The sequence below is a fragment of the Diorhabda carinulata genome, chromosome 7 (genome assembly GCF_026250575.1).
Source record: "Diorhabda carinulata isolate Delta chromosome 7, icDioCari1.1, whole genome shotgun sequence".
Classification (NCBI taxonomy): domain Eukaryota; kingdom Metazoa; phylum Arthropoda; class Insecta; order Coleoptera; family Chrysomelidae; genus Diorhabda; species Diorhabda carinulata.
This window is the reverse complement of record NC_079466.1, coordinates 22687159-22708052: the sequence shown is the minus strand read 5'-3', so window position 1 is coordinate 22708052 and position 20894 is coordinate 22687159. Positions and strand designations below refer to the sequence as shown.

The 20894-nt window shown below is 33.0% G+C and overlaps 1 protein-coding gene across 2 annotated transcripts in view; it reads right to left on the bottom strand.

Moving 5' to 3' along the window:
- The window catches only part of LOC130896733 (follicle-stimulating hormone receptor), a 108027-nt gene extending 89174 nt beyond the window's left edge, over positions 1 to 18853 (bottom strand). The window contains exons 1-2 of one of the 2 annotated variants that reach the window (XM_057805018.1): positions 18800 to 18853; positions 7298 to 7369 (exon numbers count right to left, since the gene is read on the bottom strand). The gene's annotated coding sequence lies outside the window, so the exon portion shown is untranslated. Of the gene's footprint in view, positions 1 to 720; positions 745 to 7297; positions 7370 to 18799 lie in introns of those variants that run through there. The other variant, XM_057805017.1, reaches the window with a different exon arrangement.
- Positions 18854 to 20894: the final 2041 nt, after the last annotated feature.

Sequence of the window (20894 nt, the reverse complement as noted above, 5' to 3'; positions counted from 1 at the left end):
GTTTAGATAAGAACAGGGCTTCGAAATTAAAAGTAATACATCAATTCTTTAGTTGCAACAATATAAAACCGAAATGGGCTTATATTGTGTGAAGAAAATCAGATTTATCGCGTAGCAGTTAATATGTGACTTTTATAATGTGATTTATAAGTGATCAAAAACTGTTTTGAATCAAGTTATGTTAAAAATGAGCAGTTTACACAGTTTGCATTCGCCTTGTATGAACTCACGATAAATACATTAAACCAGAATTAAGAATGTTACAATATTCTTGAGAATTTTTATATAAATATTACGTCATAAATTAATAATAAAATGCAATTTGTGGTATATATTATTTTAATACCAACGATTAATACCAATTTAAAAATTTACAATAAATTTTGAATAAAGAAAATCATATTATTGATTTGTGGTATAATTTTGTGAATAAATTGTGGTTTTTTCTCAATTTATTGGTGAATAAATTATTTAAAAATATGCATTTTCTTGTTGTAATCGATAATTATACTACGATGTGAAAATTTGAAATAATTTAATGCTCTAATGATAATTTTGTACGTTATTATAAAATATAATCTCGCATTTACAATTCTTGGAAAACCTCTGTATTTTTTAAACATCTATTGAATAACTTACGAACTATATATTTTACCAGGCTAAAGGCTCGTTAAAAAATATTATAAAATCCACACTATTTTGTAAAAATTATAGACAAACCTTAAAAAATATTGAGGTTCAACAGCTTACAAATCAACTGTGTTGTAAATTGATGTATTTCAAATTCCTATTTTCCCATAAAGAAAAATATGAAAGAAATTTCGTTGAGAATTTAATGTTGGGTTTCCCAATATAATAAAAAAGTTTCCAGATAGATCTAATCTAGGTATTTCGAAGAACTGATAACAATTTTTCTAGTCTATTATTAACGTCAAATTTATCGAATAGTACCTACTTTTCTATGTAATTGTAAACATTCCAGAAACAAATAATTTCTTTACTTTTTATCAACCTAACATGTTTTCAATTCTTGAAATTCACGATATGAATTTAAATTCGATTGTATCCGACGGTTTGTTGTCGTTTCGCTATTGGAAATCTCAAATTTAAAAACATTGTCGCGTCTCATACTAAACTATCGTATTTATAATCTCGACATTACTTGCATCTTGTGTAAACTTTCATCCATATAAATCTAAAATTCATAAGGACTTAAACCTAGTGAAACCGGAACATGCACTACGCTTATCATAATAAATAACCAGATCAAAATGAAGTGAATGGCTCCAAGCCAAAAGATTTACTTTTTACCGAGGATGTTGTACAAATTCTATCTCTGAAAATATGTAATTAAAAAGTGCGTTGTACTAATTTCATAAATTTCATTTCAATTCTAAAGAAGCGCTGTAGATTTTTCTTTCCCTTCATTCTCCATTTGCCTAACTCACTCAAAATGGTGATATCGAAATTTAGGACTCAATGTCATCGTTATAATTATTTACTAGTTTCATTCCGAAACACAGAGTTAGTTTAAAAATGTCATAGAAAACACCCTACGCTTTTATAATAGTAACATCTATTTCCTCATCGATAATTTCATCCACCATTTTTCACTTTTAAGTTTGATTATAACTTGAAGCGTGTTTTTCAGTTTTTCCAAACTACAATTCCAGTTTTCACTATAACTAATTCTAAAACCGTGTTTCTTGGTGTTTTAAAATACATTAAACTATACAGTTAAAAAGGACGGGATGTTCATCAAGAAAATGCTTTCCTTCAGTATGCAACTACAACAATCTTGAGCTGGGTGATGATACATTTGCTACAGAAACGGCCAAGGCAAGAAACGCATTTTATGTTAGGGTTAACAGCCGTCCAAAAGTTACAAACATACAGGTGAAACTAATTGAAACATATTAAACATTGGTTTTAAAGCGAGAGTTACTTTATTTTTCAATGGTTGGTATGCACGGGCTGCGTGCCATATCTGCTTTCTATTGAAAAACAAGGCAGTTTCTAATCAAGGAAATAGATTGCCAGAAATTTTTAGTTTAAGTAAATGATAAATCTGGAATGTATGTCTAATCCAGTCAAAGAATATTTGTGTTTGATAGGTGGATTCCTTTTTTGTGTAGATCTTTCCAAAGCTAAACAATTTCCAAATAAATTAAGGTTATTCCTCAGTCTCGATGTTTGCAGTCATGTATTTGAAATATTTATGTCATTATCCTACTCCAAAGTAAAAAAATTCAAATTTCATATAAATTTCTTTAGTATGGGTTTTGCCAAGACTTTGGTACTATATCTAATAGTCGGCAAAAACGGTTTTAAGAGTTTTATATAACCAAGAAATCACATTTCGATGTAAATTAAACTGATTAACTTCGGGTTAAATTGTGTAACGAATATTATTGTTAATATTACAATCTTTCAAAGTCACTAAGCACATTAAAACGTCACGTTACAAAATATTTATTTTCCTTGTTCTCTCACATTCGTATAACAAAATTGGGGAGGAAGTAACTGGTCTGTAACGGACCAGTTACTTGTTCTATAACCCTCGTAAACGAACGAACTATGAAATTACTCTGTTATCGTCGCCTCTTCACGTAAACGGGCCAAACTATGACCTGCATTCAGAAGCTATCGTCCTCTATATATAGGTGAATCTTGACAGCTTCCGATGCAATCTTCGCTGTTCTAATAGAACGCGAATATCTTGTATGTAAATTTTCCTTTTCGGTATTTTATCACGAGAAAATGAGATAGCGGATCAGAAGGTAATTGAATCATGTATACTAAGTTTGTATAAGAGCATACTGAAGATTTATTGGAGAGATTATACTTTGTAAGTGACGAGTCTAGTCTAGAGAAATTGGTTTCCATTTATATTATTGGTTGGCGACGAAGAAATTTCGGTTTTGTTGTATGAAATGCAACGGTTTTTTTTTAACAAAAAATAGTTTTTAATCAATTACGAATTTCCCATTTTGCTCAATGACCTTTCACCATCTTTCTTTCAACTTCATGATTCCGCGCTTATAAAATTTCTGGTTCTTATCAGCTAAAAAACAAGCAGGTGCGATTGAAGGTCATCGTCATTTGTAAAAGTCTGACCATTCAAAGAATTCTGCAAAATTCGAAAGAAATAGTAATCAGATGAACTCCAACATTTTTCCATGAGTTGCTAAAGATGTGTGAGGCCTTGCATTATCATGGTGGAAGACTAAACCTTATCTATTGGACAATTCTGGCCATTATTCTTTGATTGCTTCATCCAGCTTCATTAATTGTTGACAGTAAACATCATAATTTATAATTTGGTTCCTTGGATGCAGCTCAAAAAATACAAAAACCTTTGTAATCCCACCAAACTGACAGCAGGAGCTTTTTTCAGCTTGTACTGCACAGGACCCATTTTGCATCACCAGTGAGGATTATTTACAAGACAGGGTCAGTTTCATTTCGTTTAAGTTGCATATCGCAAATGTTTCTTTGTGTTAAATGAAATGAAAAGCAAGTTATAAGTGTTCGAGGTCCAGAAATGTACGAGAATGTATTGTTATCTAGTTAGCCTAGACCAGTTCCATGCATAAACAAAATATTGCGTTACCATAGCAAAGAACAATAACTTATTAGAAGTGTAAGTGTAAAGTTTCACCTCGAAAAAGTAAACCAGAGTTACGCAATAAATTAAAAAAAAAGATGTCTACCGAAATTGTGAAAATCGAAAAATTGAAGTATCGTGCCATCATCAAGTACCTGTATTTAAAAGGGTTAACAGTGATGAATGTCCTTCGTACGACACCGGGAAGAATTGGACTGCAAGCTTCAAAACAGGTAAATTTTCCATTGAAGATGATGACCGATCGGGAAGGCCAGTTTCTTTGTCAGTTCCCGAAAATATCGATGCGCTTCATGACATGATTTTATCAAACTGTCGAATTGGGCTAAAACGGATATCTGAAGCACTGAATATTTCATACGAACGCGTTCATCATATAGTTCACGTCAATTTGGACATGAGAAAAAAAGCTGCAAAATGAATCCCCAAATGTTTGAATGTTGACCAAAAGCGTGCAAGGGTAGAAGAATCGCGTTCGATCTGTGCTCGATTTGAAAACGATGTAGACTTCTTAAACCGAATGGATGAGACTTGGGTACTTTTCTACGATCCAGAAACAAAGCAACAATAGATGGAATGGCGACACTCTGGTTCTCCAAGACCTAAGAGGTTTCGTGTCCAAAAATCGGCTGGAAAAGTTCTTGCCTCGGTTTTTTGGGATTGCCATGGAGTAATCATGATTTGTTTTTTGGATAAGGGTAGAACAATAACTGGAGATTACTATTCGACATTCTGAACACTCTACGGGAAAAAATTTAAGAAAAAAGACGCGGAAAGCTATCTAAATGTGTTTTGTTTTTCCAGGAAAACGCTTCTGCACACAAATCTCATGTTGCCATGCAAAAAATTCGTGATTTAGGGTTTGAATTACTATAACACTCCCCTTATTCACCCGATTTGGCTCCTTCCGACTATCATCTCTCTCCTCAACTGAAAAAAAGTTTAAAAAGTCGTGAATTTTGTTCCAACGAGGAGGTAATGAAAGCTGTGGATGTCTAGTTTGCAGAGCAAGAAGAAACATTTTTTTTGAAAGGTCAAGCGACGCTGCAAGTCCGCTGTAATATGTAATATGTTGAGTAATAAAATATTTTGACATTGAAATTTTGTTTGATTCCATAGTAGGCTAAGAATTTTTCAATATATCCTCTTATGTACGTAATTTAACAAAAGCGGAAAGTTCTGAAAGAAATCCCGCGAGTCAAGGCTGATTGTTTTATTTTGTACTTGAATGATAGGTGACATAATCTAATTTGTTGTGAAAAAACTACAAATATATGAATTGATAAATATTATTTTCTTACAAATAAAAGATTAGTGTTGTTACCAAATAACTATGCGAGTACATTTTATTATTGACAACATTGCGGCTCTTTAAAAACTTTAAAATTTGGTAAATTGTAATTTTTGGCTCTCCTGACTCAAAACGTTGCCGAATTGTAAAAATCAAAAAATTTGGAATTCCTTCAGATCCGTATTTAGATGCATGACATTAAATGTTAGTTGTATTAGTCAATTTGAAGATCAAATGCAACAATCACAGAAATATACAATGTCTTGGATGTGTACTATTATACAAACGTGTCTAACTTACTGAATTATGGTATTAGAACTCACATGAATCACATGAATCGCATGAATCGAACGTACGGTGTTGAACCGTTAAATAGCGAAAATTATTGCCTTAGAAACGTGCACGTTTTATATGCAAACGCATATTTATGACCCCATTCTCAAGTAATAACTTCCGAACGAAGCAGTTGAAATCCAATGCAGATATACTTCTGCAAATCATTCACGTGATATACACGTTCTCTATAATATCTCAATAACAAGAAAATCGGGATTTATCCGGGAAATCGGAAAGCTAGACGAAAGAAAATCCGACAAGATTAAATTCACTAAATGTATTGCTTGATAAGTTGTTTTTATATAAGTATCGAAAGAAAATCAAAACCATTGAATCGTCTGTGAGGACATGTGCGATCTAAACGTTTTTAGAACTTTCTAGACTGATTATTAGATGTCGCCAACAATCTTGAACGATTCCTCGTGCCAACAATTAGAAGAATAGCTTAGCGATAGATAAAATTTTAGATATAAAACTACTAAAGAACAAGAAGATTCTGAAAGTAATCGTACAACGAAACCAAGTTTTTATATGGATCGTTTAATTTGGGGAGAGATACATAAACACAAATTTATTTCGTGTGGATTGTTATCAGATATAGTGATTATATTATACAGAATACATAGTGAAACTTTTTGTGTACAAAAAAGGGTTTAATATATTTACATCCCCATTTATTTTCAATTATCATAGTTTTTTGTCAAGACATAATGAAGAAAATGAATTATGAATTCGAAAGGATATGGATGTAAAAACATACCTTCATGTGTTCAACAAATTATTCCGAAGCTCTTAGGATCTAGTTGTATCATTGATGATTTATTACTTTTCTAATAAAATGAATGTTTCACGAAGCCCACTCTGCTTTTTAACTTCTCACAATTCGCTTCACTGCCACAAAAAGTGCCCGAGAGTATGATTTACCGCTGAATCCCTGGAGCTTTATGTGGTGAACATATTAAAAAAAAAGGTCGACATTGGAGAGTACAACTTGTTTTTCACACGTTTGTATTTCTTTGGTTCATAACGAAAAAGATATAGATCTCATTAATATCGTAGTTTGCCTAAGTGAAACCAAAATTATCGCGCTTTCGTGTATGCGGGTATTCAAAAAGTTGATAGACATTGAACACACTACAGGGTAAAAATTTGTTACTTGACCTCGACATTCGTAATGTGAAGATCGACTTGTATGAGGTTTCAAAGAAACTTGTTGGACTCTATTATGCTGGGGACCATATAAAGGTTAATACTTTTGAGATAGACAAATAAATATATAATAATGGAACACACTTTTTACATGCGTTTGAACCAATTGTCGAAGCATTTTTTTCCATTCCAATTGAGGTATTTCCAAAACATATGATTTGTACGCATCAACCGCTTCTTCAGGTATAGAAAAACATTGACCTCGCTGCGTCATCAAGAAGAAATAATAAACAATCAAAACGATCATCATCTTGGTGGACCGCGGCCGATGAACCACGTCCGAAACGTCCAAAAGCAATAGTCACTTGGGAAGATTATAGTTTCAGTATTTTGGGATGCGCTTGTAATATTATTCATCGACTATCTCCAAAAGGGAGAGATAATCAATAGCGAATACTGCATGTTGGATCGTTTGAATGCTAAAATAAGGGAAAAATATGTAGAAGAAAAACCCACTGCTTCACCAAGACAATGCACAGATTCACAAGTTGATTGTAACGATGTTAAATTGAACAAATTACACTTCGAATTGCTCCCTCATCCACCGTATAGCCGGATCTGGCCCCCAGTGACTATTGACTATTCGCTGATCTCAAAAAATGCTGGCCCGCTAGAATGAAGTAGCAATTGCTAAAACTGAAGCCTATGTTGAAGCAAAAGACGAATCCTTCTACAAGCCCGGCATAGAGAAGTTAGAGAAGCGTTGGTATGATTGTATTGCCCTTGAAGGAAATTATTTTGATGAATGAAATGTATTCTTAGCAAAAAATGTGTTTTTCTAGTTATTCACACGACTTATTGAGTGATTTTATCATTGAAATTATAGTTATACTTACAATCTCTTTAATAATGTGTTGTGGGAAAAAGAATTTTCATCGATGTGTTCCAATTTGTTGTCTGAGAGAGTCCTGAAATCAAAATAACAATTAATAGTAACTTCATTCACATTTACGTCTGTATTTCAATGAAATTATTGTTTCTAAACTGGAATTTCTGGAAATATTGTTGATATCCATACTGAACACACTGTTTGGATAAAAGATTTTTTACCTTTGGTGTAGGTGTATTCAGTGAAATTATTTTTATCACCGCGTAAGCATTAATTTTAATTTAACATTCAATACTTTTCGAATACATGATTGTACAAATTAGTGGGAGCGTTTTTCATCAAATAAATTAGTATTTGATCTATAATATATCAGTAACATGCTCTCGAATCCGGGATTTGAACTAGCTTGACCAATAGATCATTGTAATATAATCAGTTTACTGCAATAAGTCAACTATAATTCGGGCTTTATAATAGAAGGTAGAACAATAACGATTCATCATTGTAGTGCTACCACTACACTATACACACAATCCATAATTTTCATGTTACATGGTGGCTAAACAAAATATATAAAAAATTCTCCTTTACTGGCTTCAAAACGCTTGTTTTCGCGTAGCTCATCAAATTTTTTTTGAGGTTGAAATAAGAATAGGAGTAAGACAAAGCTGCATTTTACCTTCATTGCTCTATAATTGATGAATTGATGAAGGTGTCTTGGTTATGGGAAAATTTGTCAATAACAAGTTACTTTGATGATACTCTTTTAGCAGGCAGATCGTTTGAAGAACTACAGAGGTTTGTAGACTGTTTTTTCATATATTGCCAGAGCTATGGGCTTAATACAAAAAATATTAAATATATGGTGTGGTGGTTATTAATCCCGAAGGACATAAAAAGCTAATATGAACTAAGTTCAACCGACGCGAGGACAAGGTTGATAAAAACTAAACTACGTTCATAATATTAAACATTTAAAAGCTAGTTTAGGAATTTATGTAAACAAAAAACTGTATAATCAAATAAAACGTTAATTATTTACTACTAGTATTAGACAGACGCCATGAAACAAAATATGTGTAGATTGTATATAGTTGTATACATCGGATTCGGCATAAGACGTAAGCGTTATCCTTCTCCGTTACCAAGGAGAAATCACGGTAAATAACGTAGAAATAGATCAAATAGTGTGTATCCGGAAACCGAAATAAACAATAAACGGAATCCTAGCGTATGGATCCGGACAAGAATATCCAAGGCGTGAGCTTGTTTCATGAAACTCAAAAAAATCCTTTGCATGATCTTAACTTTGATCTGAGCATGGAGATAATACGATATTACGTCTCTTCTGTGCTCTTGTCGTGGGTTCTCACAGAAAATCTGCTCAAAAATTTGGATCGATGTATTTGAAAGATAAGTCGACTCTACACTACCAATTTGAGTCCGGTATCCATTTGAAATAATCAGAAATAAAAAATCAATTAACATCAATAACTAAACTTTTATTATAATTTTTCAATGTTAACAGTAATGGCACAACTATTGTTACTGTTAATTTTTCTTTTTTTAATATAATTTTGCTTTTTATTTAAAACCGAAAACAGTATAAAAAAACATACATTCGTGAAGTTATTATTAAGGTACTGAATTAGATATACTTGACTCGGCTCCTTCGTCGCCTCGTCCATAAAAATCTATCTCGTACCGAACTAAATCACTTTCCGGACTTTATCATTTTATTAGTTTCTCATTCATTAAAACGGATTATACTTGTTTCCACGCTAATTGAATTGATGCCATGGTTTGTTACAAGCTGCGAAATACATTGTACCCTGTAATCGTATTTTCCAAACTATATAACTATAAAAGTTTCTATCAGATAACAATCTGACCCATCATCACACGCATCGAGGGGTAAGTTTTGCCCTGATGAAATGGATTTTTGCTGACCGGTGGTCCACAGTACGAAGCCTTAAAGGTTATTGTGGGTTCCTCGATAAGATTAAGAGCTTTTGGTATGTTATTTCTCGTTATTTCCAAGTCGAGGCCTTGGATTAGGAGTGCAACGTCAGCAGATTGTCTGTAGTCATCATTCACATGAAGGAATCCTCTTTTTACGTTGATACAAAATTCAAGAAATGAATCTTATATATTAAAAATTTTGATGATTTGCATTCCGAGTCCATTCAGGCGTTATACCCAACCGATTTGCTTAATTTTTTTTTTCAATGAAAGGTATTGATGCACAGATCAGCCATCAACCATCGGATTCCATCTAATTTTCACTATTCTCAAGTTATACTCAAATGCGATTTCCCCCTGTACATTACTTATGGGAGCTTTTCACATACACACGTTCTATCCTCGATATCTCAGGTTTTATTCAATAGAGAGACTTTGTTTTGGTTTAAGAACACTCGCTGAAATATCTTCTTTCTTTTGAGTTTTTGAACACTTAAATCGATTGAGTTGGAGAGGAGCTAGGCGCGGACATTCAATGTGGAGTTATGGATTTTTGTAGGTTTTTGACAATTTTTCCACATTCAAAGATCTATATCTCAGGTTCTAATATAGCTACAGAGTTCGTACTTTTCTATTATAATGATTTCTGATACTTATTTAATGGATTCGATGCGAACGAAGCCGCGGGTAAAAGCTAGTCCAGTTTAAGACAGATTTCTCTATTTCGAATCCTTTGCTGTTTCTCATATAGGGTCAAATAGAGTATTATCATATGCTCCCTCTATATCAATGAAAGGAAAATAGTACATGCTATTTGAAATCATGAAAAAATAGTTGGATAAATTTAATTGAATGAATTTTCTGAATCACACAGTCAAAGAAACATCGGTCACGTCTTGTAATAATATCTGTATATTTTTTTGTATTAGCTACTAAATCTTTTCGCTTTATACCTAAGTGTCTCGCTCAATTTGTGAAATGAACCGAAAATCCGTGTCAGCAAAGAAAACAACACGTAATGTAGCGAAACTAATGTCATGTCAAATGTTTTTTCCTGTCTGACGACACATCATCACAATTTCTAAATGATTTTGACGCTCAAATTACTATTTAATATTGTTTTGTTATATATCTACGGACCTCACGGAATTGTCGATCAAGTGGAAGAATGATAAATTTCCTTCAAAATTTACCAATCGATAATGAAAAACTGAAATGTTTGCTCGACTGTGAAGTCGATAATAGTTATTTTCATTGTCTAGTATTTCATATTTATAATGCGATTTTTGTAAGCTGTAATAGATATTTATGATATAAGTGTGGTAAAGATTCATATTACGAAATGAGAAGAGAGTGAATTTGTTATTACTAAAAGAAACATCGCTGGTTTTGACTGCTTGAATAACGTCCGAAAATATGTTCGATTTCGTCCTCAAAATATAGTCCATGACCAGTTTTTTATTTTATATAAAAATGAAAAAACGTTTTTTTTCAACCAATTGGTATCAATACTTTTGGGCGCACTCCAAAAGAAATAGCAACGTTTCTGTAGCTACCAAATCCATCACAATATACAGGTCACTGTTTTAGAAGATCATCAGCATCCCTAGTTGCTGATGCTGATGTTGATATGCACATTTTGAAGAGACATGGTGGATGGAAATCCAGTAGTGTCGCTGATAGCCTCCACGTCAGCTGGAATAAACATCACTAATTGTACAGTTGTTGTGTTTAATTATTATAATAAATGAAATTTAATTTTTTATTCATGAGTTCATTCCACTAGTTGCGGTAAAGTATCTCATTACGAAACTCATATTAGTATTGTAATGTTTGATCTTACATATTGGTAGTAGGTAAAAACACATTTTAATAAGGGGGACGTATAGATGACGCTGTTGGTATTAAATCCATATGATTCTCAGTTAGAACTATCCTTCAAAAGACACGTTCTGCTGTCGTACAATTAGTTTTTGAATTGAGGCAATATGTGTGAAGCAAATCTGGTTAGTTCCAAAAAAATGGAGGAAGAAAAATTCCGTGTGTTAATAAATCACAACGAAAAATCATCGTCCGTGCAGTCCGTGCTCATATGGTCAGTTTTTGAAACCACAGAACCACGTTGTGCAAATAATATTCGAAATTCTTTTAAATTTAACAGATTTAAATGAATGCTAAAACTACATTTTGATATATTATAAAGAAAACTGACAACACGAGGATCGCGACTTAAGTTTTAAAATAGACAAATAAAAACAAATTCAATTCCATTTTTTTCACCAAGATGAATACGTTCACTATTAAAAATGTCAAACTTTATGATGTCAACGTCAGATTTGACATATTCACATCAGTGTTGCCAAATCTCAAAACTTGAATAGCAGCTCCCGAATACCTAATCATATTAATGGTTTGTCAACTTCCAAACGGTAATTCTTCTGTCAAACCACTCATGAGAAAGCTGGGTAGAAGTTAATATAACATATATTAACTTTATTTTTGGTCTTTATAGTGTGATATTCTCAATTCTAATGTCTATTATTTTCTATATTTTACACGTAGGAGACAATAAATAAACTAGATTCCTAATTAAACTAAAAATATGTCTAGACGTCGTTAAGGTTAGATCCGAGATAAAGTATATTAAAGTATCTTTACCCAATTAACAGCGAAGAGAGTCTCGGAGCAAAATAATAAAAGGTGTATACCCGGCTTAAGACCGATTAGAAAACGTTAATAAATTTGCATATACTCTGTAGCTCGCCATGCACTTCATGATTTGACTTCAAATTCCTTCAAGCAGTGACTCCTGATCTCCCAGAAAGTTACACAAGAGGGAATAAGTTTGTATAATTGACTTACCAGGGTTGCTACTTAACTTTTGAAAAGAAATATTTATAATTGCATGTATATGTCATTTGAACGCATCAACCGCTTCTTTAGGTGTAGAAAAACTTGGACCTCGTAATTTATTATTGATCTGCGGTAATAAGAAGTGATAATTAAGTGTCAAACAAGAACTGTACGGGGGATTACCCATCAATTTGATGTTTTCACTGCTCGCATTGTCGTAGTGGGTGATTCGTCTACTGCAATTGGTTTCCTTGATATTTTCGAATACTTCTGGCAAAAAGAAGCTGGTGTACCATTTAGAATTAACCGGTCTACATTACTCTAATGAAGCGGTGTGATATCTCTTTTGTACAAATCGTCACGAGCCTTTTTTGAACGATTGTCAAAATTTACGGTATCCAACGCGAACAAATATTTTTGACAGCCAAATGTTCATGCAATATTGAATGTTTGCAAGTGGAAGTAATACCCAAATATATCTCAACCTCATAGTATGTCACGTGACGATCTTGCAACATCAATTTACGCACAGCATCCATGTTTTTTGGTACAACAGCCGATTTTGGACGACCTTCACGAAATTCATCTTGTAGCGAATTGCGACCTCGATTGAATTCGGAAAACCACCGAAGCCCCGTGGCTCGAGGGGATGCTTCATCACCAAAAGCTGAAGCAATTTGATTGGTTTAATCCACGTCGAAAATCATCGCACTAAAATGTTTGCGAATCAAGCATTAAAAATGTCAAATTTGATGATGACACTGTCAAATTTGACATATTCACATCAGTATTTCAAAACTTAAGTAGCACGCCTCGTATTTTTCTTGTATCTTGATTTATAATGAAAATATCAAGTGGTTGCATTGATATTCTATATTATTCAAAATATTCTTCGAAACATGAGTTTTACAATGTTATATTTTCATTGGTACATTGGTTGACTAGTCACATCTGTTTTATTTCTAATTCTATGTTGTTAGTTGCACGGCTTGCATTGTTGAGTGTACGCATTTGCATTTACAGTGGTTCTTGTAGAAAAATGCCGTGTAAATGTTGGTTGTTTATACAAAACGAAGATGGAAGTTGTTTGATCGGTGTCTACGGACAACGTTTACTTTATGATAGTAATTTTTCTATAGAGAGATAATGAACATTTTTTTAGAGAAGAAGAAAAACCTGCTGAAACCTTTGAACGTTATCTAACTATTTATTACCAGGTTTGACATTGATTATCTGGATTTTATCGTTAGATACTTGATTTCACTACCAAGTTTATTTATTGTTGAAAGTTGTTTGCTATTATCAGTACATACAGCATTAGTTAGAATAGTTCCCTTATTCTTTATAAACAGTAAATACATAAAAATCAGAATTTTATGAGAGAAAAAGTTTGCAAAAAAACGGAGCGAGTGGAGTCATACCACGAAACAAAAAATAAAAAATTTTGATAGTAAAGACGCGTCTGGTACTTATTGTACACTTTTTTTTGCTAGGAAAAATCAACAGTATCTCCATGACGTAATAAATAATTCCACACTACTATCTGAAGACCGGAGGCGGCTCATTCCCAACGGTTAACTATCCGTAATTATTACAGGGACAACCTTTACAATCAAGATAGCAGAAATGAATATTTCAATTGATTTTTTACCAAAAAAGTACTTTTCGTTCAATTTATGCTTTAGGAGCTATGTACGTGGTCCGGTTTTTTTTTTCAAGCTCCGATAGACTATAAATAAAAGACAAGTTCGTTTAAAGCAATAATTTTTTTACCAAAACCTTTTGAATACTATCTTCAAAGAAAGTTGCCGCCAATGAATTCAAGTAGAGTACAAAACAGACCTTGAAACTTTTGGAAATTCCGTTTTCTTCAACCAATCTGTCAATTCCTTGAACCAGGTCATCGGCAACGACAGATTTTCGTTTGTAACCCCCTAATGCACATCATTACTGCCCATATACATGACTCATTCTCCGATGGATTCAATTCACACTTAGCGGGTGCATCAATCATGGCGGACATGTTTACGTGGCTGTAGCACAACGCCGACTGACGCCTGACTATGGCGGAATGTGTAGTGCGAAAGCTTCGCGGTCGCCTACAGCGCATGTCCGCTCTCTTCTGTCTGCGTAGCGTCTGCATGAAGCTTTCGGATGTTGAAAAAAAATGTATTCTTTACTGTATTTCCTTACCTACCCCATAAATTCACTCATACTTGACACCTTCTCGCTACGCCACTGACTAAAGTTTTGAATTTTTTCCCACTATTACACGTGAAATAAAAATGTGCACGTTCAGCCAATTCCCGATACGACAAGAGCTAAATCTCGTCACGTGTGGGATTCCAATCGCCCAGTAATTTTTTGTTATTTGAACATATGGTTCAAATTGAAACATTCAACGTGAATGATCTTTGTATCAATTTTATTAATATGACAAGAATTTAACCCCCATCGTAGCTCAAGAAACGTGCAAATGTAAATGCGGCTTCTAAAAGTATAACAAAAACAATTCAACAATGATTTTCCATAATATTAAATAATCTTTGCCTCATATTTTATTATTTTCGAGTAACAATTTTAATTAAATTTTATCGAGAAAAATAAAAGAGGGTTTCTGAAGTAACCCAGGCCATTTATCGTTCAAATTTATGACAAAAATTTCCTATAAACATTGGGTTGTAAATTCCTCCTTTATAAAAATATAAAAAGATCGATATTTTCTTTTTCAATTATAGCTGTATGGGTTTAAGGATTGAACAACTAATCATCTATAGTAGTTTGTGAAAAATATATTTTATTTGTGTGAGGAATTTCCACTTGAAAGTCCCAATGAATATCATGAATCTCCTTATACTTTTATTATAATAAACCCAGCAAAATAAAAAGGTACAAAATTAACAGTTTTCAAATAAATTAATTTACAAAATTGATTAGTTAAAAATTATAGTTTAAAAAAATAATTTTTGGTATAAGAATCAAATTACCAATAAGAAACGTAATGTTTTCTACTTCTTTCTGGAAATGGATTACCCCATCAGTAGGCTACTACAAATTTATTACCAGCAAGTCTTCCTCTGAAGACGAAGTTTAGTATTCTCGCCATGGTTTAGGTGATCTTCCCTGTGGTCTTCGTCATATGCTATAGAAACAATAGCGGACAACAAAAGAACTAAAAACATCATTCTAACAACAGAAATGAAAATACTCGGAGACATAGGACACACTAAGAGACGGAAAGAGAAACACAGACATAAGACACGAATGTGAGGTGGAAGACGTAGTCAAATAGGGACGTAAATGTAGAAGAGCTTGGAACTAACACATCGACAGGATGACCAGCGAAAGATTAGTAAAAATCGCACCGTAAACCTTTAGGAAGACCTTCAAAAAGATGGATGGATTCATGGACGTCAACATCTCAAGAATGACAAGCTGGAAACTCTGTCTTACCTACCTTCCTATGTCCTGTATTCCACTTTGCTGTTTAATATCTTTATTTTGTATTTTGTCGTTTAGAGAGATATACTTCTCAGTATTTTCATTTCTGATGCTCTCATCAACCTTCTGCTGTTCTGGTCTCACAGCCGTTTTATATATTTTGATTTTAATTTCGATATTTCACTCTACCATAAGATATCTTCGAAGCATTCCGGAATTCTAGCCGCTTTCATTCTTGATTCTCTGAATTCCTCGAAGAAGTTTCCTCTCCCAGGTATTTGAATTGATTTCCAACTTACGTCGTAACGGTTCTTTGGTCCTCACTAAGCATTTGTTCTTATCGGTGCTGATGAGCAATTTCAGTTGTTTTACTTTAGTTTAAAAAAAATGTAATAGCTTTTGGAGATCACCTAGTATGGGCAATTACGACAGTACTTTGTCTATGGTGCTTTATTTCTGACAACAACTTAATAATCACTCCTTTCGTTATAATTGACATGTCTTCTGATCCGTGTTTTAATATGTTTATATATTATTGAGTATTTGTTTTCTTTTGTTTGTTATCATCAATTCGTTTGTTTTTGGTTGATGATTAGCTCGCGTGGCATCAAATTTGAACGCGGTTTCGCGTATTTACGATATGGGAATGTTCCTTAAATATATTTAAGAGCTTAATTATCTCAATAAGTTTCCCTTAAGGTATTTTAATCAAAATTATTTTGTTTGCTACAATATTTAACTAGCAGTCAAAGTGATCGTAGCTTTTGAAGATCCGAACTCCTCACGTTGGCTGGACTTCAAAAGTAAGAGACCACCAACAAGGGTCCAATAGTTCAAAAACCAAATATGTATTCTTATTAAGTCGAAATGTCAATTTATTTATTTCTCTGATAATTTATTTATAAATTGTTTTGATTCTTCACTAAATTCACATATTAAATCGCTTACTTTTATTAATAAAATATTTGCTATAATCATGTTTTATGTCCAGCAAATCCCTTTTCTACACTCACTTTTCTCCCCGACTGAGTGACATAAAAAATGATAAATTGATAAGGGTTTGTCATTTTGTCCGGCCCTTAGATAAATAATGAACAAAATAATGTAGACTGACTGCATTTTATATGTCTATCAAGATTTGCATGCCAAATAGAATAAAATTTCAAAGTTTGCGTGTTGGTAACTCGAAACATAAATTTTCAACAAGATGTAGATAATGTTTTTTTAAAAAAACGTTTCATTGTAATACAATTTTGTTGAGTTTGTTATATCTTTCAGTCTTTTAGCCTGACGTCAAGGACGTCAATAATTATTATACAAAGTGAGTTTTGAATATGGAATACCGAGGGTCAGGCGCTTTGTCGTGATGGAACAGAGTTCTTTCCCTCAACAGATGCAGTCGTTTTACTTATGTATTCTATGCATTAATTCAATTTGGAAGTGTTTTAAAGAAAAGACACATTATCATGTAAAAAGAAATCAAAAAGAAATTTCCAAAAATTAGTTTTTAGATATTCACACGGGACCCAATGGTTCCGTAATAAAAATTTTTGTTCAACTCTTTGAACCCTTTCTAAATCGAATTATGAAAATCGAAGAAATTGGTTTTTAGGTATTTGTACGGAGAATGTTTTAGTGCAAAAACGAAGTCGATATCTCAATTAGCGGCCGAGAAAAACGAAAAAATCGAATTTGCAAACATACCCGGTTTTACCCCCTTAAAATCGAAATTTCGAAAAATCCTTTCTTAGCGCACCTCTACACACCGATACAAACATACCCTCAGAATTTCATCTCTCTATCTTTAATAGCCTTGGCTGGGCGTTGATGAGTGAACGAATCAGTCAGTCAGTCAGTCAGTCAGGACATCCTCTTTTATGGATATAGAAGAATAGTTGCAAAAATGATCCAAACATTGAAAAACAATACTCAAAACACAAAAACCGATTTCATAGAAAAATCATTAGAAAAACAGATCTGCTCCTCTGTTTTCTTAGACGTGTCTGAGGCATTTGACAAACTTTGTTTGCAATACAAACTGAACAAACTCTTTCCTAAATAATATACAAAACTGTTGTATTTAAATAAATTCTAGTATCAGTATGGATCTACAACACAATCAAAGCAACATCTAAATAATCCAGAGATTACAAAATAAAGTGCTAAAGAGCCTTGTTGTTTGTACTTTCAAAACAGCGATCCTCATCGAGACCTGGAGATGGACACTGTATGTCAGGTAACCATAAAACAACTCGACAACACCGATCTAGAGAGAAGACTGAAGACGACGAGAAACCTTTCGAGTTAGATACCTAAGTGCTTGGTGTAAAAGCAGAATAAAAGAAAAACTGGGAAAAGCTGGTAAAACCAAAAATGTATAGATGCGGACATTGAATCAAAAGCAAATATCCCATGCAAATGCAATAGAAATGAGATTTTTCTAGACAATAGAAAATAAAAAGAGAAAAGATAGAATGAGAAATGGATTATGTAGAGAAAAATACAGATAATACAAGTTAGAGTTCAAATATATAAAGAACAATTATGATAGTTTGGACATATTTGCAGGATTGTCGTGTACAGAATACCTGAAAGAGCCTTCGAATCGAAAATAGCAGGTAAAAATTATAGAGGAAGATAAAGAAAAACATTGATGGAAAATGTAAGAAAAGCAGCGGAGACAAAGGACATGGAAAAGAGTATGGAGTATGGAAAAAAACTACACGTCATAATCACACAACTCGTTTCGAAGTGTCGGACTTGGTTAGTAAAATATCTTGCATAATCATATGGTATATTTTTGCTATGTTTTCTGGAGTTTTTATGAGAAAAAACTATTTAAATGTTCATAAACAATTACTGAAAAACAATTTTTCGTTCAAAAAATATCGAAATTACACTATATTAAGTCTTTTAAATTATGTTACCGTGCATTTTTGTCAAAAATATGTATCTATTGCTTGGCCTAATATGTGAAAAATAGTATTCTAGAAAATCTAGTCTAATATCCTAGAGGCGAATATTGAATAAAGTGATTGAATGTCTTGACGGAAAACAGGGACCGTATTTTCGGTGATGTGTCTGCGATATGTTCTTAAATAAGGTGAGTGGCCCCGAGAACGATCTTGGGAAACGACCGTCTCTTTCTTCGTGTGCCATTATCACCCCAACTATTTAAGGGATGTCACATAAAAAATATGTGTTATACATAAGTAATTAAATGATTAAATTTGAGTAAAAAAAATTTACTTACAGTTCTTCGAGGTGTGTATAGCGAGCGAATGAATTCTCGTCGATTGTTGAAATATTATTACTGGTGAGATCTCTGCAAATAACAAAAAAATAAAAATTAGTTGAAATATGAGAAAGCGATCTTGATGAGGCAGTGCAAATATTGAATAATAAATTACAGAAAATGTACTAAATCATCAATAAGTGAAACATGTAGTTAGAAACTCAATAATTTCACAAACGAAGCTCCTGATGTAGAATATCTGACGACAAAGATAGTAGACCTAGACTTCAAATAATTTTTATTATCTAGACAATTACATAATTTATTTTGGTTCTATAATATTATAAATACACTCTGAAAATTACAGATTTAGATCATTGATATGTTTTATGGTGAGTGTAGCAAATACAAAAATTGTCAGAAAAATCATTGTTTCGTTAAATTTTAAACAATAGTTAAGGAGTATTTGAAATTTTATCTTACTGATACATCCCAAACGTTATTTTTCTTCAAATTTTAAAATATTAACAGAAGAGACCTGAAATCAAGAACATTTAGAAACATTAATATGTCAAAAGGTCTAAGAAATAAGAAATTAAAGAAAGTTATACATATGTTAACTGTCGTAGAATCAAAAATTGAAAAATCATATCAAAATATTTAAAATCAGATGGACAAGAAGAAAATAAAGATTAATAGTGATACAGACGAAAGCTTCGATGATTCCAATGATATCAATACTTACTCGCAGTTAAAATATTTCAATATAGACCGAAATAAGTCAAAACATCAGATTTTACCTGTTTTTTCAACTACTTTTCCATCAAAAAGTTCTAAAATTCAGAGGATTCAAAAAAAAACATATAAAAAGCTCAAAATACTAGAAACATCAAATTACAAACCAACCAAGGCTCTACAACGCCCCAATTTTTTCCTGGGTCTAACATCGCCCCCCTTTAGGCCTGCAGGATTGCAGCGCTCTCAAAGGGGCGTTATTCCCCACTTTGGGAAAGATTGAGCTACGTAGAGGATTTTGGGATAAAAAAAAATACGGCAAATAAAATACTCCAGTCGGTAGAAGAGCATATTCATCAAATATCAACTACTTGGACTTGAAATTTAGTTTTTTCTTGATATTCTGTCATAAATAAAATTTATGACGCAACCATAATATTTAACATTTGGCATTTGACAACCAACTAATATGTCTATCCATCCTTTATGTCGATCCATACCTCCGACAAAGAGTGCATCCTTGTGAGTGACGACTACATGCACGAGAACTTTTTTTACTTCGGTGATCCTTTAGTATACAAGCATTTTTGCAACAAGATTAAACTGCAAAAGTATTTGCGAAGCAGTTGTTGGACATTGGAAACAATAAAGTCTGAGTGGACATCTCGATCGGATTCATCACAGCGTGTTTTCCCAGATTTAGCACAATAGTTCAATAACCATAATTGGCTGGGTGAATGAGCAATATTGGCAGCGAAAAATAAAGATGTAGAAGATCTCAATGGGATCAATCAGAATTTCCCTCAGGGACAGTTGGTTCCCTATAAATCAGTCGAGACAATTATGAACCAGGATGACGTATTCAACTATTCCACGAAGTTTTTAAATTCACTGGAATTTCCTGGATTACCTACCTCACAGTTTACAGTTAAAAGTAGGAACATTAATCAACCTCGACTGTGCAATGGAACAAGACTGGTTGTAAAGATGGTGATGAATAACGTCACTGAGGCGATAATCATGAAAGGAAAATGCAAAGAAGAGGATACTTGATCCCGTATATAACGATGATTTTAAACGTTCACAATTTCCGGTACGTCTGGCCATTGCGATGACCATAAATAAATCGCAAGGCCAGTTGTCTTGTGTCGTCGTGTGTTCGCGCGTCGGAGAACCGTCATCTTTGTTTATTTACACACCACAAAACAAAACAAAAAATATACACTGGGTGTGTTTGTTAATGTCAAATTAAAACCTCATAAATAGCCAGTAATTCAGGAAAACTCCGTTTTGTACAAAGAACGTTATGTGTTTTTTTATTTGTTTCAACTTTATTTAATACAATAGTTTATCTATTTTATTTACCGATTGAGGCAGT